Source organism: Myxocyprinus asiaticus, chromosome 22 (assembly GCF_019703515.2).
Source record: "Myxocyprinus asiaticus isolate MX2 ecotype Aquarium Trade chromosome 22, UBuf_Myxa_2, whole genome shotgun sequence".
Taxonomy (NCBI): domain Eukaryota; kingdom Metazoa; phylum Chordata; class Actinopteri; order Cypriniformes; family Catostomidae; genus Myxocyprinus; species Myxocyprinus asiaticus.
In genome coordinates, this window is record NC_059365.1 from 44,331,525 (window position 1) to 44,359,242 (window position 27,718).

General features: G+C 37.0%; 1 pseudogene; it reads right to left on the reverse strand.

Annotated features, from left to right (window-relative positions):
• Positions 1-71: 71 nt before the first annotated feature.
• Positions 72-25,905, reverse strand: LOC127413320 (histone deacetylase 3-like; annotated as a pseudogene).
• Between the last annotated feature and the right edge of the window lie 1,813 nt (positions 25,906-27,718).

A 27,718-nucleotide genomic window follows, 5' to 3' on the forward strand; every position in this document is an offset into this window, starting at 1 on the left:
TCTGTTCCTGACTCATCACATGCCAAAATATCATTTCCAGCAAGATACAACATATTATTAAAATGTGATGCAACTGCCTACTTGTGTTTTCCTAGCAAAATTTCAACTGAGCATTAAAATGTATCTAAGATTAGATGAGAAGCAAAATAATTTAACTATGCCATTTTCAACCGATTTATTATAGAAACATTCTACAAACAAAGACATTATAAAAAAAGCCAAGGTAAAAATATTTAAATCACTTGGATATTAGGCATACTATTTCAATGCAATTATTCCATGATTATTTTTTTTACCTTTTCAATACAAATGTAGTATGTGTAGTATATCAGTGTGAAATTCCCTTTTGTTTGTCTTTTTATAACAGAGGTGTGATATCTTTTTTTAAATAGGAAATTATTTTCATGACATCGCAAACTATACAGTTACAGTGTGGGTAAATTTTTACCCAGCCATCACAATGCAGTTAAGTACTATAGATTTGGGAGGGAATGGTTGCCTTTGTGGCAGTTTACAGAAAACCACTGTCAAGCTTCAAAGCACAAGAGATGGGACACTAGATGATCTTCAGATCTCCACATCACTTTCTTTATCATTATCATGGTCACCATCATAAAATTCATTTGCAGCTTCGGGCCTGTAATGAAACAAGTAGTTGGTCAGAAAAAGCTTTAACAACAAGGTCAGGCTATTTAACAAAAATACATTGTCAAGTAACTGTTTGTTATTGTTAATATCTTCAATGTCAATAGCATAGTAACAATAAATACAGTGGTGTCCAAAAGTCTGAAACCACATTGAAAATCTGGAATTTAAAATCCAATTTAAACATGGAAATACATTTTAGGCTGTTCTGAAGAATGCATGCTGTCATTAAAAGAAAAAGGGGGAAATACCAAATACTACAAAAAATCTGAAATGCATAAAATAACTTTTCACTGCTGACAATTTGTAATGACATGAAGCATTTTCTCTAGTGGTCTCAATTTTTTAGACATACATTCAGTGGAAAGAAAAAGTATGTACCCTTTGAAATGACCTGCGTTTATGTATAAATTTGTCTTAAAATCTGGTTTAATCTTCATTTAAGTTAAAATAATAAACAAACACAATCTGTTTTAACTAATAACACACAAATTATTGTATTGTTCTTGTACATATTGAATACATAATTCAAAAATTATGTGAACCCCTAGGCTAATGACATCAGCAAAAGCTAATTATAGTCAGGGGTTGGTATCCAATTAATGAAAAGCAATCAAACATTTTGAGTTTGCTATTCACAAGAAGCATCTACTGACGTGGACCATGCCTCACAAAAAACAGATCTTAGAAGACCTACGATCAAGAATTGTTGCTTTGCATAAAAGTGGGAAATGATACAAAGTTATCTCAAAGAGCTTAGATATTCATCTGTACACAGTTAGACAAACTGTCTATAAATGGAGTACTGTAGCTACTCTCCCTAGAAGTGGCCATCCAGCCAAGATGACTCAAAGGGCACACCGCAGAATGCTCAATGAGGTAAAAAAGAACCCTAGAGAGACAGCTAAAGACTTGAAGGAATCATTACAATTGGTTAACATCGCTGTTCATGAGTCTACTATATGGTAAACAAAAAACAGGCATGGTGTCCATGGCAGGACACCGTGAAGGAAGCTGCTGCTTTTCAACAAAAACATTGCTGCATGCCTGAAGTTTGCCAAAGACCACCTTGACTCTCCACAACGCTACTGGGAAAATGTTTTGTGGACTGATGAAACTAAAATTGAATTGTTTGAGAAGAACACACAGCACAATTAATTCCCATGTTTATCAAGATATCCTGTAGGGTAATGTCAGGGTGGCTGTGCGCCAGCTGAATCTCAGTAGAAGTTGGGTGATGCAGCAGGACAATGACCCTAAACATCAAAGTAAATCCACTACAGAATGGCTTCAAAAAAAGAAAATCCATCTTTTGGAGTGGTCCAATCAGAGCCTGGACCTTAACCCAATAGAGTTGCTGTGGACTGACCTCAAGAGAGCTGTTCACACCAGACATGCTAATAATATGGCTGAACTGAAGCAGTTCTGTAAGGAAGAATGGTCCAAAATTCCTTCTGAATGTTGTGCAGGTCTAATCCGCAGCTACTGGAAACACTTTGTTGAGATGCCAAAGGAGGATCGACCAGTTATTAAATCCAAGGGTTTAATTACTTTTACCACAGCATTGTGAATGTTTAATGGGATGTGTTCAATAAATACATGAAAGATTATAATTATTTGTGTGTTGTTAGCTTAAGCACATTGTGTTTGTCTATACTTGTGACTTTGATTTAACATTTTATGACCAATTAATGCAGAAAACCAGCTAATTCCAAAGGGTCACATACTTTTTCTTGCCAACGTAAAAAGATATGTAATATATTGTTGTAAAAAAAAATTTAAAAAAGATAACACAATTCAAGTTGCCCAGATGAAGGATGTAACTGATCTTTAAAGACACTGATTGAGTTAGTCCAGTTCACCTGGAAAAGTTCTCTTCTGATCCCCTCTCGTCAGGATCACCCTCATCTGGACGCTCATAACTCAGTAAATCAGATGGTACGTCGTGGATCTGGACACTTGGTGCATGATTCAACATCTTCAAGTTCTCAAACACAGTATGACGAATCTGCTCCAAATACTGCAGAACAAAAGGTAGCAATTACACTTAAGTCAACTGCAGACAAAATATTTATGATGCATCATATACACGTAAACTCAGGTATTCAGATTCAATGCTTGCTACAAATTAAATCACATACTATAGTCAGTGTGCTGCATTTGGCAAATGAATGTCAAAAATTACTTTTGAACCTAAATTTTGCCTGAGAACAGGGCATTTCAGTTCATTTCAGTGAAACATTTTCAGTGTTTTAAATGATTCACAGAAACAGACTTCAAGAGAAAAGAGACAGAGAGATGCTATTTAAATATCTGTTTTAACACGTCAACAAGTCATGGCCACTAAACTACCCAACTTGCATCCTTTAGAAAACATCTGGCCAAATAAAAAGCACCTTAAAGGCATAGTTCACCCAAAAATGAAAACCTTCATTATTTACTGACTGTCTTGTCATTCCAAATCCATTTGACTTTCTTTCTTCTGTAAAACACAAAATGGCCACTTACACACTGCAGCAAAATTCTGTTGTCAGTTCACCTTTTAGTGCTTAATCATGTTCTGTTTCACATGGTTCAGTAAAACATGGGAGTGACAATCACGTGGTTCTACAACCGAATTAACTCCCAAAAAATTCAGGTAGTGACAAATGCATTTTCGAAATTCCACGTAGTGTGTACGGAACCGAACTGAACAATTAGTTGTTAACGACGTGATTTATGGCATGTGTGATGTGTCTGTCTTCTCCTGGTGTAAATCACAATAACAGAGTTATATCTCTTCACTCACTCATATTTCCAGTGTGTGTCTCTCTCTTTCACTCTACTGTAGTTTACTGTAGTTGTAGTGTGTACATGGCCAAGGAGATGTTAGGCAAAATATAAAGGTCGCGGTCACACTTACCTTTGCACAACAAAATTCCATGAGCGAAGGCGGCGTGGGCGGATGTTGAGCGCGTGTGAAACCAATGAAAATGAATTGCCAAACAGCCTCTTTTTAAAGCTGTACTTTGGAAAAGTGAAGTAAAAAGAAACTCACCGTTAAAATGATTTCCTTTTTTTTTATGTGAATATTCAGTGTAGCTGTGAAAGAAGCACACACAAAGGTCACCGCCGAACCAATTCGCCAGTCGAAGTTCACCAAACTTGAACACCACGCGAAATCATTGAGGGGAAATTGTTCAGCACCAGACGTCCATCGCGCAAAATTCACGATCACATGGATTTTCATTGAGATGACTGAATTTAGCCAGCGGAATTTCACCGTGCAAAGGTAAATGTGACCGTGCCTTTAGCCTCAGTCACCATAACTTTCGATCTATCTTTTCTAAATTTTTGTGAATTGCCTAAATTGTGTTCTAGAAAAAGAAAGCAATGTCCATAATGGTGAGTAAATGATGACAGAATCTTTATTTCTGAGTGAACCATCCCTTTAAACTTAGTGTTATTCATGATGTTGCTTCATTTTATAATCGCCAACAAAATCTTAATATCTTAAAATATTCTTGTGGTACAGTGCATCCGGAAAGTATTCACAGCGCTTCACTTTTTCCACATTTTGTTATGTTACAGCCTTATTCCAAAATGGATTAAATTCATTATTTTCCTCAAAATTCTACAAACAATAGCCCATAATGACAACGTGAAAGAAGTTTGTTTGAAATCTTTGCAAATTTATAAAAAAAAAAAAAAAAACAAATCACATGTACGTAAGTATTCACAGCCTTTGCCATGTCACTCAAAATTGAGCTCAGGTGCATCCTGTTTCCACTGATCATCCTTGAGATGTTTCTACAACTTGATTGGAGTCCACCTGTGGTAAATTCAGTTGATTGGACATGATTTGGAAAGGCACACACCTGACTATATAAGGTCCCACAGTTAACAGTGCATGTCAGAGCACAAACCAAGCCATGAAGTGCAAGGAATTGTCTGTAGACCTCCGAGACAGGATTGTATCAAGGCACAGATCTGGAGAAGGGTACAGAAAAATTTCTGCAGCATTGAAGGTCCCAATGAGCACAGTGGCCTCCATCATCCGTAAAAGCAAGAAGTTTGGAACCACCAGGACTCTTCCTAGAGCTGGCCGCCCGGCCAAACTGAGCGATCGGGGGAGAAGGGCCTTTGTCAGGGAGGTGACCAAGAACCCGATGGTCACTCTGCCAGTGCTCCAGCGTTTCTCTGTGGAGAGAGGAGAACCTTCTAGAAGAACAACCATCTCTGCAGCACTCCACCAATCAGGCCTGTATGGTAGAGTGGCCAGACGGAAGCCACTCCTCAGTAAAAGGCACATGACAGCCCGCCTGGAGTTTGCCAAAAGGCACCTGAAGGACTCTCAGACCATGAGAAACAAAGATTGAACACTTTGGCCTGAATGGCAAGCGTCATGTCTGGAGGAAACCAGGCACTGCTCATCACCCGGCCAATACCATCCCTACAGTGAAGCATGGTGGTGGCAGCATCATACTGTGGGGATGTTTTTCAGCGTCAGGAACTTGGAGACTAGTCAGGATCGAGGGAAAGATGAATGCAGCAATGTACAGAGACATCCTTGATGAAAACCTGCTCCAGAGCGCTCTGGACTTCAGACTGGGGCGAAGGTTCATCTTCCAACAGGACAACGACCCTAAGCACACAGCCAAGATAACAAAGGAGTGGCTCCGGGACAACTCTGTGAATGTCCTTGAGTGGCCCAGCCAGAGCCCAGACTTGAACCCGATTGAACATCTCTGGAGAGATCTGAAAATGGCTGTGCACCAACGCTCCCCATCCAATCTGATGGATCTTGAGAGGTCCAGCAAAGAAGAATGGGAGAAACTGCCCAAAAATAGGTGTGCCAAGCTTGTAGCATCATACTCAAAAAGACTTGAGGCTGTAATTGGTGCCAAAGGTGCTTCAACAAAGTATTGAGCAAAGGCAATACTTATGTACATGTGATTTTTTTTTCGTTTATTATTTTTAATAAATTTGCAAAGATTTCAAACAAACTTCTTTCACGTTGTCATTATGGGGTATTGTTTGTTGAATTTTGAGGAAAATAATGAATTTAATCCATTTTGGAATAAGACAGTAACATAACAAAATGTGGAAAAAGTGAAGCGCTGTGAATACTTTCCGGATGCACTGGATATTCATGTTAAACAACTCCCAGTAATATACATGTAAATAAGGCACAAAACATCTGTGAGAAGAATACAGCTTACTTGTCTAGAATTTTGGTTTTCTATCCTTGTACTGACATCTGGGTGAAGTGTGAAATCTGGAGCAAAATATTCAAAGTATTCTGTGTAGAGGACAAATATAAAGATGAATGAATCATATTCTCAAAACAAAACATCTCTGAAAGGTAAAGTGTTCATTCGATAAGTGCATTGCAACCAAGGTGGATAATGTTGTTAATGCAGAATTTTACCAGTCCCTATTTTTTTAATACAAACATAAAAAACCTAATTTATGTGACAGTGAACAAATGCACAAAGTATTAAATCCTGGTAGGTGTGATCTCTGTGTTTTCACATTTACATTTATTCATTTAGCAGATGCTTTTATTCAAAGTGACTTACAAATAAAGAATACAGCGGATTAATGAGGAATAAAAATGTTTTTAAAGCGATTCATTTTTATTTATATTATTGTGTGTGTGTGTATATATATATATATATTTTATTTTTCTTTTTTTATTTTATTTTATTTTTTTTTTTTCATTTTAAGAACTGTGAAAAACAGTGTTTAAGTTAAAAGGAACCCAGTTGTCTTTGCTGTCCATGGCCTTTTTAGTGGTCTAGGACCAACTGTGGTTCACTATTGTATAGGTTGCCCCTAAAGCTGTTGTGCTAGGTTTCCTGTACTACTACTTTTTGAACAGAAAGAATATACCCAAATAATTTGTTTTTATTATTAATGATACAGTTAATGAGAACATAAAACATAAGACACCAACAACATAACCCTTAAAGGAATAGTTCACCCAAAAATGAAAATTCTCTCCTCATTTACTCACCCTCATGCCATCGCGCATGTGTATGACTTTTTTCTTCTGCAGACCACAAACGAAGATTTTTAGAAGAATATCTCAGCTCTGTAGGTCCTTACATGGCAAGTGAATGGTGATCAAAACTTTGAAGCTCCAAAAAGCACACAAAGGCAGTATAATTGTAATCCATAAAATGCCAGTGGTTTAATCCATGTTTTCTGAAGCAATCCAGTCGGTTTTGGGTGAGAACAGACCAAAATATAACACCTTTTTCACTACCAAAATGTAAGATTTATCTGTTCTCACCTAAAAATGACTGGATCCCATCAGAGGACTTGGATTAAACCACTGGTTTCTTATGGATTACTTTTATGCTGCCTTTATGTGTTTTTTGGTGATTCAAAGTTTTGGTCAACATTCACTTGCATTGTATGGACTTACAGAGTAGATATATTCTAACAAATATCTTCGACTGTTTTTTGCAGAAGAAAAAGTCATACACATCTGGGATTGCATGAGGGTGAGTAAATGATGAAAGAACTTTCGTTTTTGAGTGAACTATTCCTTTAATCCAACAAACAAAAATTCTGTAAATAAACACTCATAGCACAGCAATAATGCCCCTTTGTTAAAAACAGTGTGGAGAAATTCTAGATGTCAGCAGTTTTAATGTGTTGACTCACCACTATAAGGCAGCTCATCGCTAATGGACTCCTCAACGAGCAGAGATGTTTCATATGTCCTAAAAATCAAAAACAGAACAGTTACACATACTTTAAATCCATAAAATCTTACTTGCTTATATAACTGTACTATCATTATGATTAATAGGCCTACAACTCAAAAGAAGAGTAAAATAATGAACACACCAACATCTCGCAACATTTCGCACCGTGTACCCTCCTCCCCCGAGCACAAGCAGAGGAATCTTGAAGGTCTTCACAAACTCCACACATTCTCTAAAATACAAGGGTTTCATACAGATTACAAAAAGTTTTACTAGCAAGATTTCTAAATACTATTTGAAATTTAAGAATGCTTAGATGTGAGAGTATGGAGAGCTCTTACCCATGGCCACGTATGCTGAGGTTGAAGCACCCCAACCGATCACAGCCCAATGAATCTGCTCCACACTGTAGACAGAATCTCACACATGAGCAACAATACAAACACAACATTCAGATTGATTGTAAGAATGTGTTTTCACCTGAAGAACGATACAGGTTGGCTGATAGAAGTCCACCACCTGCTTGATAACTGGCTGAAACAGCTGTCTGTAGCCTGCCAAATTAAAAGTCTTTTAATGTAAATGTACAGCAAGATGCTTTTGACAAGTCTCAAACTTCTAAGCAACATAGCATGTTTTTCAATGATCAAATTCCATGTACCTATGTACTATGTTACTAGCTCATGATCAATGTACAGTATATAAGGAATGGAGGTTTCCAAATCAACGTTTACAACTAATGCCTTGTAGTGTGAAATGCTGTGTCTGCGCTCTTTTCCTGCCGATCTCTCAAAATAAGTGCAGCACTAGTTGTGTGAATAAAGCATTGATTCCTGAAATGTCAATATTCTAACTAACCAAATACCATAACGTTTCACTTTTCACATGATGCCATTGCAATAAATAATAAACTACTGCATCTCAGAGACAAGAGACTCATGAGTCACAACACTTCAGTCAAAATGTATAAAAAAAATAAAATAAAAAAAAAGAGAGTAGGGGTGGGAATTTAACAATTGTTGTACACAAATGTAACAATTGGTTCCTTGACTATTCTTTATTGTTTGGGACTTTTGAAGAAGCACGCCAATAATCACAAAAATACTACTTTTGGTAACTTTTAATGTTTGTTTGTTTTATTAATCATTAAAATACAATTACAACAAAAAATATTCCAACTTATTTAACTATAAACAACCAATCAGTAATTACATTGATTTCAGACTCACAAGCCTTAAGTACATATAAACCGATGCCTCATGAGTTCCAGACTGATACAAAAATCGGCTGCTATAGGGGGCCTGGGTAGCTCAGTGGTAAAAGACGCAGGCTACTAGTTCAAGTCCCAGGGCGTGCTGAGTGAATCTAGCCAGGTCTCCTAAGCAACCAAATTGGCCCGGTTGCTAGGGAGGGTAGAGTCACATGGGGTAACCTCCTCGTGATTGCTATAATGTGGTTCGTTCTCGGTGGGGCGCGTGGTGAGTTGGGCATGGATGCCGCGGTGGATGGCGTGAAGCCTCCACACGCGCTGTCTCTGTGGCAACGCGCTCAACATGATATGATGCGCAGGTTGGCGGTCTCGGACGCGGAGGCAGCTGGGATTCGTCCTCCGTCACCCGGTTCGAGGCGAATCACTATGCAACCACGAAGACTTAAAAGCACATAGGGAATTGGGCATTCCAAATTGGGGGAAAAAAGGGGGAAAATCCCCCCCCCAAAAAAAGAAAAAGAAAAAGAATCAGCTAAGAACTTTCAGAGTTCCCACCCTTTTTGACCAATGAAAGTCCATGACTTTTCCATGACCTTTCCAGGTTATTTACAGGATACAGAATTATAAAAAATCTATTTGATACAGACCAATTCGCAAATGAATCGTTTAGACTAATTTGTGAAAGAATGATTTTCTCATTCTTTCTTTAAGCACATTTTACAGGTCATTTACACGGAATGTGTTTTTCTATCTGTATGTGCTGTTTTTCAATTGTTTTTCTATGTAAAAATGTGCTAGACAGACATCTTTGACTGTTGCGCCACATTTCTTCGATGGTTTATCAAGTTAAAAAGAACGTCAACCTTTAAAAACACATCTCGAGACACGTGCATTTTATTCGTTGTGCTGCGTATAGCTTTTTTTAAGCGCAAGAATGCATTCCGTCTGACCAGCCCCTTACTCTACACATGAAATGTACATTCACTATAGAAATCTCCATAACTTTTCCAGGCCTGGAAATCCCCATTTTAAAATGCACTGATATTTCCAGGTTTTCCATAACTGTGGAACCCTGATTATTTTGCGAGTTGTACGACACAGGTCACACTATGTCAGTTTTTGTGTGAAGCAAGTGAGGACGTCGCAATACTGTCTATTTATACTGATGAGCCAAAACATTATGACCAGCTGCCTAATATGCTGTCATTCTTCCGTGTGCCACCAAAAGGCATGGATTCTACAAGACCCATGAATTTGTCCTGAGGTATCTGGTACCAAGACATTAGCAGCAGATCCTTCAAGTCCTGTAAGTTGCGTGGTGGAGCCACCGTGGATCGGACTTGTTGGTCCAGCACATCCCACAGATGCTTAATTGGATTGAGATCTGGGGAATTTGGAGGCCAGAGCAACACCTTGAACTCTTCGTCATGTTCCTCAAACCATTCCCAAACAATGTGTGCAGTGTGGCAGTGCGCATTATCCAGCTGAAAGAGGCCACTGTCATCAGGGAATACCATTGCCATGAAGGGGTGTACCTGGTCTGCAATGATGTTTAGGTAAGTGGCACATGTCAAACTGACATCCACATGAATGGCCGTATCCCAGGTTTCCCAGCAGAACATTGCTCAGAGCATCACACTCCCTCCATCAGCTTTTCATCTTCCCACAGTGCATCCTGGTGCCATCACTTCCCCAGGTAAACGACGCACACGTACACGGCCGTCCATGTAATGTAAAAGAAAACGTGACTCATCAGACCAAGCAACCTTCTTTCACTGCTCCAAGGTTTGTCCCTCCCTGGACCACTGTTGGTAGGTACTCACCACTGATGACCGGGAGAACCCCACAAGCCTTGCCATCTCACAGATGCTCTGACCCAGTCATATGGCCATAACAATTTGACCCTTGTCAAAGTCACTCAGGTCTTTACTCCTGCCCATTTCTCCTGCATTCAACATGTTGACTACGAGAACTGATTGTTGGCTAACCATCTAATCTACCCAGACCTTGACATGTGGCCTTTTTAGGAGATGATCAACATTATTCGATTCAACTTTAAGTGGTCATAATGTTTTGGCTCATCAGTGTATTGTCTATTTCACAGAGTCCAGTCTTTCTCTCTCATCACATTCAATTCAGATTGCAAACTCACATAAAACATAATTTATTTTGCCATGCCATGTAGATTCAATAGCACTGCAGGAAATACTGCCAGAGTATTACATCATCAGCATAAGTGGAAGAATGCAAATGTTCAAGAACAGTCATTAAAATCATTTGGCTCCAGAATGTTCTTAAAAAAAAAAAAAAAAAAATGGACCAGTTCTGAAGAAGAACCGATTATCGATTCTCAACTAGGGCTGGATGATATGACGATATATGTCGTGGCGATGATTTAAAGTGTCAATCGACAAGAGATTTTGCTATATCGTGCATATTGCGATATGTAAATATCCATGTGTAATAATAAAACTGGTCCACAACATTTATTTTAGTGTTTATTTTATTTTTAACTTTGTTTGTCAAGTTCTAAATAAAGAGAAAATTACGTAAGAGGAAGTCGTTTTCATTTAAAAAACCACCCCTATTCTCAACCCTATTTGTGGAAAATATTTGAATATTTTGTTGAATTATATTAAGCTGATGAAATGATATCTTTGCTGATAATATCACACAATGAAACAGAAGCCTTGGCTTCACCACTAAAATGTTATTATCAGAATTTGTAAAAGCATAAAAAGATCAGGCCATAAATCAACTCACTCTGGTCATCAATGCCATCACGCAGTGGAACATTCAGGCAGTAGTAGCGGCCGCTCTCTGCTCCAACCTCATACATATCACCTTAACACATACAACAACATTTACTATTACAAGACTGTAACACATAATGCTTGTATTCTCTCATGTGGGGTTCTTTAGAGGCTACCTTTCCGTTTAATCGAAAATAATCAGAAACTGAATTTCTCCTCTCAGTGTAGTGAGACCATATAAACATAATACAAATGGATATAAACAATGAAAAAATTATTTGAACTACTATTAGGTAGCAAGAGAATAACCTGTTCCTGGGAAAAAGTAGTTCCCATATTTGTGGAAGGATACAGTCATGACCCTGTCTGTGAGATAAAATGCTTCCTGTACACCATCACCATGATGAATGTCAATATCAATGTAAAGCACACGTGGATGATACCTAAAATAGACACAGAGAGTGTCTTTACTGTAGTAAATATATGTCCATATAAACAGGAAGATCATTCAGTAACATATGTAGTTGACATGACAGTTGACATCTAAAACGAATTCATAATTTTTTTACATGCAGCTTTCATGATCTACTATGATATTAATCTAAATAGAATATTTGTACTTTGTAAAATTAATCTGTCACATCGCAGGACTATTTTAAGTAAATTGCAAAAAAGTGAAAAGGTGATTATAGTGAAAAACCAGTTACAGCACCTAAAATGTACACTTTCCATCAATTTGAACCTAAAATCCTAATACTGCAAGAACAAATGTCCATGGACACTTCCGCACCATCTCTCACGTGACTTACTTCAGCAGTTCAAGAATACTGATGACAATGTCATTCACGTAACAAAATCCCGATGCCTGTGAATGGAAAATCATTTTTCATTTTATGTTTAAATAATTGAAAATGACATGCTTGCTGAAGTGCAGGCGATTGTTAATATAAAAACCATGTTTTTTATTTTGATTTCATTTGTGAAAAGAGATCAGTTGCTTACCTCAAACTTTTTTGCGTGATGTAATCCTCCAGCCCAGTTTATAGCAATATCACAGATCTACATAATAAACAGCGTATATTTACTAATACAGTCTATTTACTATTAGTCTAAAACGATGCAGGAGTTTAAACACAGTAGACACAAGAACTGTGCTAATATACTACTGAGAGCTGTGATTTGCTGAAAACTAAAGATATTAAATGGATAAAATGAAAACTGATCCACTGTCAACATGACAGACTACATGTGTCATTCTCCATTAAAAAAAACCTTGGATGACTGGCAATTGCAAGTCTTGTGAAAGCGCTCTCTCACTCAAGCGTGCATAGATGGAGAGAAAGAGCGTGCGTGCGTGAGAGAAGCTGCATATACAGTATAAAGGGTAACGATGAATACAATGAAAACAGGTATGCTACACTGTAAAAAATAAAAAAAAAGTTACATTTACAGTAAAAATACTGGCAGCTGTGGATGCCAGAAATATCTTGTAAAAAATACAGTGACCAAGCTTCAGGTATGTCATTTTGATGCCCATATATTTTACGGTTCACTACCGTTTATATTATTCAATGATATAAACTTAATATACTAATCATCTGGAACTAAAAAAGTCTGCTTTTTATTGTTAATCAAGTAACTATTGAAGGCCACATGATGATTTAAATTTCATCAATAGTCACCCTTCCAGAAGCAATTAAGGAATAAACATTTAGAGAGTGCTCAGTGTCACTCACACAAACACTAAACACCATCAGAATAACACATGTGACACTAAAATAATGCAATAAACTTTAACTACATCAAATATAACACAGAACACCCCAGTGTGCATAACTGATATAAAAAAATTAGAAGAAACTTATTATACTTTAAAATGATACTTTTTACATCTAAAAAAACCAAACATTTTTACTGTGTATATTAAGGTAACTAGCCATCAACAATTTTTTTTTACATTTATCATTCTTTTACTGTTAAAATTATGGACATTTTTTACAGTGTAGATTTAAATGGTTTAAACACCCAAATCGCCAACATGTATTCAAACTGCTCTTAGAGGCGCCAAGAAGAGCAAGTGTACATCATTACATCAATACACTCCTACTTGGAAACATTAAACAAAGATACGATACCAAGTATGAGTATTTACCCCACAGCATGAGTATTACCGAGTACTATTGGTGCATCCATATTAATAACTAAACGTTAATTCATTGATGTATTGAATCAGGTCATAGTAGAGGCGATAGTAACGAGTTCACGGTATCATAGCATGTTGTAGCAACGTTGCAAACAGTTGAAATTACAATTCAAATAGGCTTTTCTCTTTCAGTTCACTGTGAGCAGCGCTTAGCTCGATTCTGATTCAGTCTCCCCAGTTTTTAATCACGTTACTGTGTAATTTAACAATTGCTTTGCAGTGTGCAATCCATGAAGACGTACAAAAACATTCCCACCATCTCACCTTGTGGTTTAACTGAGTAGCTCCTTGCAAGGAGGCGCCCGTGTATCTTGAACTCAAACAGACCTGGAAAAACGGGACTGAAAACAAACATACAAAAAAACTCTGATTATACAGAGAGCTCAGATTTTAATATAAGTAAATTGATAAAGAAGCAGGATGGCCCATTGCAATTACAGCTGTTATGACAGCCCCTTTTGAAAATATGAAGGTATTTACCAGTCGTCTCCTACGTTGAAGGCATTGAGACTCTTGGTGAAGCCCTGCATGTTGGTTGGACTGACCCTCTGCAGGAAGTCTATGTAATCCTCAGAGTGGAACCTGCACATGTCATGCTGGGATGCCTTGTATGGTTTGAAAACCTGCGTGCAGAGCTTTGCTCATGAGGATCTGATGTGAATGACTGCATGACATATTGTCAGAGAAATGTGATCTAGTGCAGTGGTTCTCAACTTTTCTACTCCAAACCCCCCCACTGACCACAAGATTTGCAGGCCCTCTCCCAAGCCAACCCAACGCCCACCCTGTCAATATTTTTAAATAATTAATCTTGACTAATTTCAGAAATTTCAAGAATTTCCAAGATTGGTCCATTTTGTATGCTTAGGTTGCATGTTGTACAGTAGAGATCTGCTTTAAGCACGGCGAAACTCTGCAAGTGAAATACAGTCAACTCAATGGGAATCCACAAGATCGTTAATTTTGTGCGATGGACTTCAGGTGGCAAAGAATTTCCCTTTGCAGGCTTCATGTGGAGACCAAGTTCAGTGAACTTTGACAGGCAAATTGACCAATAGGAAGTTGCTTGGATGGCAGTGACCTCTGTGTTGGTGGTGCTTCGTACACGGCTACACTGAATATTCACATCAGAAAAGGATATGATTTTAGCGGCGAGTTTCTTTTTAACTTCACAACTAGGAGTGCAGACATTTCAGGCTTGTGTTTAATACAAAATTCCAGTGTTGTGTACAAAATCTGGCTTTTTTTCTGGTTATAATTTGGATTTTGTTAGCACAATAAACTGCATCTGGAATTTCATTCAATTTAGACTCTTGTAGCCCCTGTGTCTATAATATGTTTATCTGTCAAACTGGAAGCAAAAAAAAAAAAAACTGTTTCAAGAATTCACTATTAAAAATTAAGAAAATAATAATAATAATAATAATAATAATACAAAAAAATAAGACGAAATATAAATATTTAAATGAAATATAATTAAATGTGATGGTTAATGCAGTAACTTCTGGGAATGCCTAATTATTGTTTTTCACCATGATTTTAACAATAGTTAACATAAAAGTACATTGTATTGTCTTTTCACCATTAACAATAAGGTAAATAAATGTTTTTACTATAATATATTACTGTAAAATGATATGTTTGTCTTTTTACATAAAATATAATGTCTCACCATACATGGTAAGTTAACTACCAACGAAATTTCAGTATATAGCCGATCAGCCACAACATTAAAACCTGCCCAATATTGTGTAGGTCCCCCTTGTGCCGCCAAAACAGCACCAACCCGCATCTCAGAATAGCATTCTGACATGATATTCTTCTCACCACAATTGTACAGAGCGATTATCTGAAAATACAAATCAACAGAATAAACTAAAATAAAAATAATCTTAAAAAATATTTAGTTTTCGTTTTAGTTGCAATGTTTTTAAACCTTTAAACCTGCTATCACGTTAACATGAAGATGCAACTAGGCGGCAATAGCAAAAGCAGATGGCCTACTGCCCTCATTACATTAACAAAGACAGAGCGGGAGGGAATCATGGAGAGAAGCAAAGCAGTTAGAAAACTAGGGTGACAAGGAGTCGGCCCTGGTTTTATGAGGTGTGTCCCGGTGTCCCGCCATTTCTATAAAAAATTTATTAATGTCCCAGTTTCAGCTGTTAGGCTCACTGATTTTTTTTTCTTTTAAATTAAATATCCTCAACGTCCTTCTTGGTATGGTGTCTGGTATCGATTGCAGGGAAGGGAAGATATTTTATTGCACTGCATGATGATTTGACGATATTTCATTCTAGTTTTGCAGCAATCCGCTCAATCTATCTGGTTACCATGACAATGACTGCTGCTCTCTGTCATCATCCAACGCAAATTAGAAATGTCCAAATGAAAATGCATGTTCAAAAAGCTGAAAGAAGCCGATCTATTTCTTTGCACAAGACGTGAAAATGGAACTGAAATGTTTTGCTGTCACTGTAAATGTTCACTTTCCCATGGCCACAGTGTTAAATAAGAGATTGCAGGTCATATTCAGACAGCTGTATTTTTATTTTTTTTTTTTTTAAATAGTACAAGCATTAAATGTGGAATTGTCTTTTAACTTTTAAGTTCCAATGTTGCAAATTTTGTGTAAAAATGTGTAGCTGACAAGAAATTTCAAGCACTGACAAGACATATCATCATTACACATGCAATAGGACATCAAATGGATAGAATAGGCTATATGGAATTTGTACATTTTACAAATATCTAAAATGTGGTTAAAATCGTATAAAACAGTATATAATAAAATATATATTTTGTTTGATGTTCAGTTTTCAGAGTTGTGACAAGACTTTCTCATGTCAAATGCACTAAAGAGGACTTTGTGGTTAAAGTTCAATAAAAAAAAGAAGCATTCTTAAATTGGAATTATGTGTTTTCTTCTACAGCAACCTTCGCTCTCTCTCACCCACTCGCTTCTCTCCCATAGTCTCTGCATCCCTTCCCTCCGCTAACCATTTCTCTTCACTTGATTTAAATGAAGCTACAAATGCTCTTTACTCAAAATTAACTTCTTGGCTTGATAGTGTCTGTCCTCTTACCTCCAGGCCAGCACGTGTCACACCCTCCAGCCCCTGGCTGTCGGAGACACTTCGAGATCACTGAACTGAGTGGAGGGCTGCGAAGAGAAAGTGGCAAAAGTCAAAAGACCCTGCTGACCTGTAGGGCCGCAACTAACGATTATTTTGATAATCGATTAATCTAACGATTATTAGAATGATTATTCGACGATTATTGCAACAATTAATCATTAGCTCTTAACCGATTATTCTGCTTGTGCCCCGACTTAAAAGGTTGTATACTAACAACCTAACAATTTAGGTTTTAGGTTAATGCTTACTAACAATAGAAAAAATCATCTTTTAAAAATACCTCTAAATGACATTCACTGAATTAAAGGAAAAACATACATTAAGTTTAATTCAGTAAAAAATCCTATTGTTATCAAGTGTTTTTGTCTTGTTTTCCATTTAAAATTGTCTAAAAATCCTTAAAACAAAATACAGTTACTTGAGAAGCAACATATAAGATATTTAGACTTGCTTTAAGAGGATGTATCTTAAATAAGTGTATTTTTTCACCTTCATTATATTTCTGCGAGTGCAGTAAAGACAAAATATACTTATATTCAAGATCTATTCTCTAAAAGCAAGCCTAAATATCTTATATACTGCTTCTCATGAGAATGCATCTTTTTTTTTTAAAAGGACTTTCAGATATTTTAAAATATTTGTATTTTTAATATTATATTAAACATTCTCTGATAAAAAATTTTCTTCTGCATTATAGCTGCTAAATTAAATGTATGTTGTTTTAAAAGAGTTTTAGATATTTATATTGGAAAACAAGCCAAAACAAAAATAAATCAAAATTGTATTTTGTTGCAGTGTATAATGGAGCGTAGACTACCTCTCTCACCTTTCTGTTCACTTCAATCCATCTTTAACTCACAAAAAAAAAAAAAAAAAAAAAAAAAAACCCTCTCTCTTATTAATAAAGCTGCGTATTGCCAATTTTCTTCACAATAAGAAATGCACAGTGACACATACATAAAACGTAATTAAAAACAAGAAGTTTTTGAAATGGATGACTTGGACCAAATAATAAAGAAAAGCAGCCAATAAGTGCCCAACATAGATGGGAACTCCTTCAATACTGTTTAAAAATCATCCCAGGGTGAAACCTCAAGAAGTTGGTTGAGAAAATGTCAAGAGTACATTTCTGCAAATTCTAGGCAAAGGGTGACTACTTTGAAGATGCTAAAATATAACACAGTTATGATTTATTTTGGATTTTTTGGGTCACAACATAATTCCCATAGTTCCATTTATGTTATTCTATAGTTCTTATGACTTTACTATTATTCGAAAATGTGAAGAAAAAAAAAATTATAATAAAGAATAAGTGTTTCAAAACTTTTGACCGGTAGTGTATATTATGATTCAATAAATCGCGAGCCATCATGTTATAATCTGCGAGCCATCACGTTATAATCAAGCTGCAGCAAGCGCGTGCACTCGAGGGATGAGTGTCCCCACGACAGAGTGTGCCTCAGCCGGGTGTAGTTTCAATCTCTCCCCCTTAGATCGGGGCATATAATTCCCTCATACTTTGCGATCTTCATCACCTGAAGCTGTTTGGAAAGTTTAGAGTGAATCTGGACTGTGAGCTGTGTAATTCTTCCTCTCCTCAGCGAACTGCAGTGCTGCTCTCGCATATCATCATTAGAATTTAATGTGATCTCATGTTACGTTAAATGAGATCAAATGACTATTCAACAATGAACATTTATAATAAAAAAAATTTCAATGTTGTCGATAACGTCGAATAATCGTTTCAGCCCTTCTGACCTGTGTATCAATCACTTTTCTCCTCTTTTTCCATTAGAGTTTCTGCTGTTGAAATTGATTACTACCAGAACAAGATCAGTAACACTTCAGATTCCTGTAAATTACTTTCTACATTCTCATCTCTTCTCTATCCTCCTCCACCACATCCTACTACTTCTTTGACTGCTGATGACTTTGCCACATTTTTTACTGACAAGGTAGTGAGCATCAGCAGACAGTTCTCTATACCTAACACCCACAGCTACTCTCTTCCAACATCCCGTCCTCTGTTTTCCTCTTTCTCTCCGAGACTGAGGTCTCCAAAGTGCTTCTTTCTAACCGTCCCACCACCTGTCCACTTGAACCTATCCCATCCCATCTTATGCAAACTGTCTCTCCATCGATCTTACCCACACATCATAAATGTATCTCTCACAACTGGAAACTTTCCCAATACATTCAAGCAGGCTAGAGTAACCCCACTGCTTAAAAAACCAACAAATATCCCCACAGTAGTTGACAACTACAGACTGGTGTCTCTCCTACCCTTCTTGTCTAAAACTCTTGAGAGGGTCATATTCAACCATTTGTCTGCTTTTCTCTCACAGAACAGTTCCTGACCTGTATCTGCATTATTTTGTGCACTGCAGCCACATGACTGACTGATTAGATAATCGCATGGTTGATTGTTGGTGCCAGATGGGCTGGTTTGAGTATTTCTGTAACTGCTGATCTCCTGGGATTTTCACACACAACAGTCTCTAGAATTTACTCAGAATGGTGCCAAAAACAAAAAAACATCCAATGAGCGGCAGTTCTGTGGATGGAAATGCCTTGTTGATGAGAGAGGTCAATAGAGAATGGTCAGACTGGTTCAAACTGACAAAGTCTACGGTAACTCAGCTCTGTACAATTGTGGTGAGACGAATATTATCTCAGAATACTATTCTGAGATGCGGGTTGGCACTGTTTTGGCGGCACGAGGGGGGCCTACACAATATAAGGCAGGTGGTTTTAATGTTTAATATGGATCTTTAAAACTATCGGCTGATTAATCATTATCGGCTATCTTTCTTTTTTCGTCTGTCTATCTTGCTTCTGAATCATCTAAATCAAGCAATTATGTAATTTGGCAACTAAAAACAATTATAACAGTATAAAATTCTTAGTATAGGAACCAATGATTCCATAGTGTTTTTTTTTTTTTTTTGTCTGAAACCCTGTGGAATAAAACTTGCAGTAGTGGGATGGAAAATCAGTCTGTGCAGACCTCAATGCTACAGTGAACATGTCTGAGAGCTCAGTGGTGAGAACTATTGTGTCAGTTTACATGTTGTAGGTCTACTTCATTTACTAGTTTGATTTAAAGTGTTATTGTTTTTTTTTTTTGTTTTTTTTTTTTTTTGCATTTTAAGTTACTTACTAATTCCTTTAATTTTTTACATTTTATTTAACTTTGCAGCTTCCCTTTATAAGTTTGTTAAGGCCTGGTTGAGAAGCACTGGTCTAGAGAGGTGTTAATGAAATTGCTCATACCATCATCTTCTTATACAGTCCATAATGCAGCACTAGACTGTGTGTGAGAGACAGTCGGTGAGGTTTCATTGGGTGACCAGCACCTAGAGTGAAAATCACAAATATATTGAATTAACAAATTTTTCCTATCTGTAGTTGTGTTTTAAAATCTCTGAGAGATTTGAAACATCTTTTAATAGTTAAATGGATATTTCAACCAAAAATGAAAATTCTGTGATTTACTCACCCTCATGTCATTACAAACCTATTTGACTTTCGAAAATTTTGAAGAATACTGACACTGCTGTTTCCCATGAAAGTGAGTGGTGACTGAGGCTGTCATTCTGCCTAACATCTAATTTTGTGTTTCACAGAAAAAAGTCATACGGGTTTGGAGAAACAAGAGGGTGAGTCCTGGATAATGACTGAATTTTTATTTTTCGTTGAATTATCCCATTAAAGAATTAGTTCACCCAAAAATGAAAGTTCTCTCATGATTGACTCACTTTAAGCCATCCCCAATTATTGATATTTTTCTTGCAAAAACCTATAGATTTACTTCAGAAGACATTAACTGATCGACTGGAGTCGTGTGGATTACTTTTATGCTGCCTAAATATGCCTTTTGGATTGCCAAACAGCCAGCAGACTGATGGCACCTCTTCACTTGTATGGACAAACAGAGCTGAAATGTGTTTATAAAAATCTTCATTTCTGTTCTGCTAAAGAAGGAAAGACATACACGTCTGGGATGGCTTAAAGGTAAGAAAATCATGAATGAATTTTAATTTTAGGCTGAACTAACCCTTTAACATTAAAGTATGTCTTTCAAAATGTACAACTTCTACTCATTTTGGTTGTCTATTAGGATTTGTTCTACTGTTTTTTACACTATACTGAATATCTGATAAAGACTGTAGAGTTATTGAGTCTTACACACACATCTTTATTTTATACAGACTAACTGTTATTGTTGAAGTGAAGGGGAAATCTGTTTGGGTATAAAACATTACTAAATGCAATACAAAAAAAAAGATTATCTAACACTGTTGCAGTACCGTTTTGCATATTTATATACAGCTGAAGTCAGACGTTTACATAAACAAATTTTTTAACCACTCCACAGATTTCATTTTAGCAAACTATAGTTTTGGCAAGTCATTTAAGACATCTACTTTGTGCATGACAAATAATTTTCCAACAATTGTTTACAGACAGATTGTTTCACTTTTCATTGACTATATCACAATTCCAGTGGATCAGATGTTTACATACACCAAGTTAACTGTGCCTTTAAGCAGCTTGGAAAATTCCAGAAAATGATGTCATACCTTTAGGCAATTAGCTTCTGATAGGCTAATTGGAGTCAACTGGAGGTGTACATGTGGATGTATTTAAGGCCTACCTAAATGCAGTGCCTCTTTGCTTGACATCATGGGAAAATCAAAAGAAATCAGCAAAGACAAAAAAAGAAAAAAAAGAAAAAAAGTTGTGGACTCCATAAGTCTGGTTCATCCTTGGGAGCAATTTCCAAATGCCTGAAGGTACCATGTTAATCTGTACAAACAATAGTAAGTATAAACACCATGGGACCACACAGCCATCATACTGCTCAGGAAGGAGACACATTCTGTCTCCTTGAGATGAACGTAGTTTGGTGCGAAAAGTGCAAATCAATCCCAGAACAACAGCAAAGGACCTTGTGAAGATCCTGGAGGAAACAGGTAGACAAGTATCTATATCCACAGTACAATGAGTCCTATATCAACATAACCTGAAAGGCTGCTCAGTAAGGAAGAAGCCATTGCTCCAAAACCACCAGAAAAAAGCCTGACTACAGTTTGCAAGTGCACACAGGGACAAAGATCTTACTTTTTGGAGAAATGTCCTCTGGTCTAATGAAACAAAATTGTACTATTTGGCCATAATGACCATTGTTATGTTTGGAGGAAAATGGTGAGGCTTGCAAACCAAAGAACACCATCCAAACCGTGAAGCATGGGGGTGGCAGCATCATGTTGTGGGGGTGCTTTGTTGCAGGAGGGACTGGTGCACTTCACAAAGTAGATGGCATCATAAGGAAGGAAAATTATGTGGATATATTGAGGCAACATCTCAAGACATCTCAACACTCCTCAAGCCAGGAAGTTAAAGCTCGGTCGCAAATGGGTCTTCCAAATGGACAATGAGCCCAAGCATATCTCCAAAGTTGTGGCAAAATGGACTAAGGACCACAAAGTCAAGGTATTGGAGTGGCCATCACAAAGCCCTGACCTCAATCCCATAGAAAATTTGTGGGCAGAACTGAAAAAGCGTGTTCAAGCAAGTAGGCCTACAAACCTGACTCGGTTACACCAGTTCTGTCTGGAGGAATGGGCCAAAATTCCAGCAACTTATTGTGAGAAGCTTGTGGAAGGCCACCCAAAATGTTTGACCCAAGTTAAACAATATAAAGGCAATGCTACCAAATACTAACAAAGTGTATGTAAACTTCTGACCCACTGGGAATGTGGTGAAAGAAATAAAAGTTGAAATAAATCATTCTCTCTACTATTATTCTGACATTTCACATTCTTAAAATAAAGTAGTGATCCTAACTTACCTAAGACAGGGAATGTTTTCTACGATTAAATGTCAGGAATTGTGAAAAACTGAGTTTAAATGTATTTGGCTAAGGTGTATGCAAACTTCTGACTTCAACTGTATGTTTTATTTTTGAATAGTGCCCGACCGATATTATCGGCCAATATTAGCCTTTCACCGATATATCGTATCGGCGTATATTTTACCGATATGCGCCGATATGAAAATGTTTTTTCAGAACATATAATGCAGAAAACAATGCTTTAGAATTGGTGTCATAGCGTAGTTTGTACAGCAGAGCGCGCTCCGACTCCACTGTTTACAGAGCTGAACTAACGGTGGCTCTGCAGACAGGGCGGAGTTCAGCGGTGTCTCTGTAAGTTAACTAGTTTGTGAAATACATACTGGAAAGTTAATAAACAATGACCCCATCATTTTCCCTTTTCAGTATAACTAATATAACATTAACCCTGTCCCTGACAACCATGTCACTCATGTCTGTTTACTGTTAGCCAGCTATAGTTTGTCAGTTCAGTCAGTAATGTAGCAGATTGAAAGGTAAACATCAGAGCATCTTTTTGCAGCTCAGCAGACAACGGTGCGGTGGTGGATTGTGTCTGTTGAGTGTTGATTTCACACTATGTTGTTACATAGTTGGTGAGACACAATGCTGGAAAGTAAAATAAACAACGTTCGTCTTTTACACTCCGTGACAACCAGCTTATAGCTAACCAGCTAATCACATAGCTACTTTCAGTAACTACGTTTTTATCCAAGGATTGTTTGCGAAAAAGTTTTAGCGCATCATAATAAAGCTGTAACAAATTATCTTTATTGTCTTTGTCAAAGTGTCGACATAATATTTTTCCGTTTAACTCTAGCGCATAAACTTACTCCAATTTACCCCAATCGTTAGTCTGTGTTAATCATGAGGACAAGGTATTGGATCCTTGAAAGTCAATTCATTGTACGCGATTATGGATTGATCTTAACAGCATAAAGATCCGATCACTGCAAACATGACACTTCCAGGAGTGCCAACACAAATATCTTGTATCAAGACATGCACACTGACAAGTGCACGGAGAACAAATGAATGGTCACTGTTTGTGATTAATTTAATCGCGGTAGCCATCCGTTTATTTATTAAAGTTGCTTTTCCACACCATTCAAAATAATAGACGGCAGTCACGGAATTAGCCCACAATACAAAAAACACACTTCTGTGCACAAAGAGGTTTTAAATGAAAAATAAATACACAATATTAGGAGAAAAGCTTCAGTGTGCTTTTTTGGAACACTAACATTCTATTAAAAAAAAAAAATGTATTTTTAGACCTATATATGCCTTTTCTTTACACAAAATTAAAATTAGCCTTACCCTGTTCTGTAGACGAATAAAGTCGGCTGAATGACATTTTCTACACTTCAGGACTATAAACTATCAGAACTATTTGTCCAATGCTGAGTTCACTTTCAGAAAACCAGCTTTTGAACATTAAATATTTTAAATCTAACCCTCTTTACCTCGGATCGCATTTGCTGAGCTTCTTCAGAAAATGTAAATTGCATTATGACATTAAATTAATTTCAGATGACAGTCAAGTTCAGTTGGTCATTAAAAGTTGCTGGACAAATATACAGGACATAATGCAGCTGTGATGGCGATGCTTTAGATTAGATGATTGTTCAAAATCGCCTACTGAATATCAGGAATGTATCATATGTAAACCCTGATATCACACCGCATCATTTTTCTTTAATAGCTGTGCATACAGCATATACACATCGACGGATGGTCCTTATTCTAAGACTGAAAGTTTCCCCCACTACTTGGTGCAGGATGCCAGCTTGAACAGGGCCTTGATGATTCGCTTTCAGGTCGGTACCGGTAGCAACCTGCTATAAGCACAACATCAGGACCAATATTACAGTCCTATCAGAAGGGCAACTGTTCCCTTTTGATTGCAATTCCGTCTTCTGATTGCATTTATTTGTGAAATTAAAATGACAGTAAGCTGGTTAATTTCAATGAATTGTCTCATGTAATATTTAAAAGTCTGGTTTTCCACCGTTGAAAGTGTCCAGTTGTATAGCAGAATACGGTGTAACAGCTGCTTATCTGTTTATCTTGACTAGCAGTATTAATATAGTTAGCATTTGACTGATACTAAACAGTACTGATGATTATTTTGCTATTTATTGTATTTTTTATTTATTCTTTATTTTCTCAGTGTTCATTTCTAGAATTTGTTGACAATGTATAATAATAATGTAAAAATTATTTGATAAAAAATATTTAAGAAAGCAGCCTTCTGAGTACCTTTGCATAGTCATATCGGTGCAAAATCCACATCAAAATCCAGCTCAAAAATTAACTATATCGGCCACCATATCGGTAATCTGTGAATTTTCCCCCTCTAAAATCGGTATCGGTCTCAAAAATCCCATATCATTCGGGCTCTATTTTTCAATAATATCAAAGTCCACATATAAAATCTGGGATTCAAATTTCAATTAAAGAAAGAAAGAAAAAAGAAGCATTATGAACAAAAATTCTGCACTATTTCTAGATCACTAATCAAACGTAAGAATATTCGTGACATTGACCAAATTAAAGATTTGTACAAAATGACAGCAATGTTTCCCCTATATGGATTTTACAGCGGTGCTGAATTATGAGCACCGCTGTTGAGATTTCACATGGTTCATTTAATATTCTTGACGCAGCATAACACTTGCCAGCTCGTCAGCTGTGTGCTTTGTACACTGCGAAAGAGACCCACCACATACACACACAATGCACGTACTCACAGTAACGTCACCACATTACACACGTGTCAAACTCGCTTCAGTTTGAGTGGCTCACAAGCTCATTTCTGAAATATAGGATGGCAGGGGATCGGAATGTCTCATTGACCAATCAGTAAGCACTTTCCTCATGAATATTAATGACCCTTCCCTGTCATCTGTACAATGCACAAGCCTGATGATGTTTAGACAGCACAGTTTAAGATTCCATCTATCATGTGTACAGAAAATTATTTATCAAAATATTCCAATTATATTTAGTCGGATATAAAGGAAATAATGAACATTATGAGTGTTATTATTTATCAGCTACATCTACTAACACACACACACACACACACACACAGTGGGATCTCACCATAGTGAAAGTTCCCCACGTCTGGATCGTAGAAATACGCCGTTCGGTTCGTCATTTTGACTGATGTACTCAATATAACGGGTTATTTCGGACACTGAAAGAAAATGTTTTTATTTATTTCCTCTCGTCACTTCCTCTTCATCTTTTGCTGCTGTTGTGGTCGAGCAGAGCGCCATCAACAGGACTGTGTTACAGAATCTGCACAAAAGTGGTGCAAAAACAGATTTTTAAATCACGTTCTTCTTCTTCTTCTTTTTTTTTTTTTTTTTTTAATTGGAGGCTCGCATTCTAAAATATAGAGCATTACCGCCATCTGCTGTGAGTTACGGATCAGAGACTCTTTTCCTTCTCTCCCCAGACCTTTCGGGACTCGTGCTTCAGATGGCGCTGCGTGCTCAGCTCCGACATTTTCAGCCCCAAGTCACTCACTGCCGAGAGAGAGAGAGAGAGAGAGAGAGAGAGAGAGAGAGAGAGAGAGAGAGAGAGAGAGAGAGAGAGAGAGAGAGAGAGAGAGAGAGAGAGAGAGAGAGAGAGAGAGAGAGAGAGAGAGAGAGAGAGAGAGAGAGAGAGAGAGAGAGAGAGACTGACTGACTGACTGACTGACTGACTGACTGACTGACTTTTATGGCCTAGCTATATTCTTTCAATTAACCGATTTCTATTCAGAAATTGTATTATTAATAATAGACTATCCCATCTTACTGGATTTAAAAGCTTCTTTCTTCTGTAATTCATCTGTTGTGTATCTACACTGTATTAATACACGTTCCACTGTTTCTCTAACTCCACACCAATCACATAATCCTGTAAGATGTTTTCCTGTTATATACATTGTTGAGTCCTGTATGTCCCAGTCTGAGTCTAGATAAAATACAATCTTCTTTTCTCCTCCCACCTGAATTCCTTCCTCTTCCTACTAATGGTTGTATTAAATGTAGATGCCTACCCTTTTGTTCATTATCCCAATAAAATTGCCATTTATTATTTATCTCCTTTTTTATTATTGATTTGAGTTCTGATGTACTATACATTATATGTATGTCTATATTTTCCTTTGCCATAACTTGTTTTGCTAATTTATCTGCTTCCTCGTTCCCTGATACTCCAATATGCGCAGGAACCCATAAAAACTGAACTGTCTTATTTGTCTGCTGCATTATATATAATATCTGAAGAATCTCCATCAATATATCTTGTCTAGTTTCAGACTGTTGCGCTTCCAGACTTAACAGGGCAGAGCTTGAATCTGAACATATGAGAGTTTCGTTTAATCCCATATCTTTTATTTTGTTCATTGCTAGCAAAATTGCTAGTAATTCTCCTGTAAACACTGAAACTTGATCTGATATCCTTTTTCCTTCTGCCTCTTTCAATCTTGGGATGATGTATGCTACCCCCACCTGACCTTTCCCTGGATCTTTAGATGCATCTGTAAAAACGTGTATAACTTTCATACTTAGTCCATATATACTCCTTTGTTAATTCTGCCTCTAATGCATTTTGACCCTTATCTTGTCTTGCTTCCAATAGGAATAAATCAACGTTTGGCTGTGGTAAGATCCATAGAGGTACTGATGGTAATATTACCTCTGGGGTAGCATTATACTCATTTAATTTCATATTCTGCAATAAATCCTTAATAATCCAGCCAAAACTATTAATTTTCCCTTTCCCATGTTCCCAACATGCCTCTAGTACCTTTTTTGCAGGGTGATTATCCTTCTGACCTTTTAAGTTTGCCCAGTATATCAATATCAATTGCTTCCTTCTTAAGTGGATTGGCATCTCTCCCATCTCCACCTGTAATGCTGGTACTGGAGAAGAAGGATAAGTTCCACAACAAATTCTTAATGCTTGTGACTGAATTATCTGTAAGTTTCCTAATTGTGATTTAGATGCTGATCCATAAGCCATACATCCATAGTCTAGTATTGCTCTTATCATTGTAGAATAAATGTTTTTCAGTGCCATTCTATCAGCCCCCCATTCATGACCTGAAACACACCTCATAACATTTAAAATCTTTTCTCTTCCATCTTATTTATATGAGTACTCCATGTAATTTTCA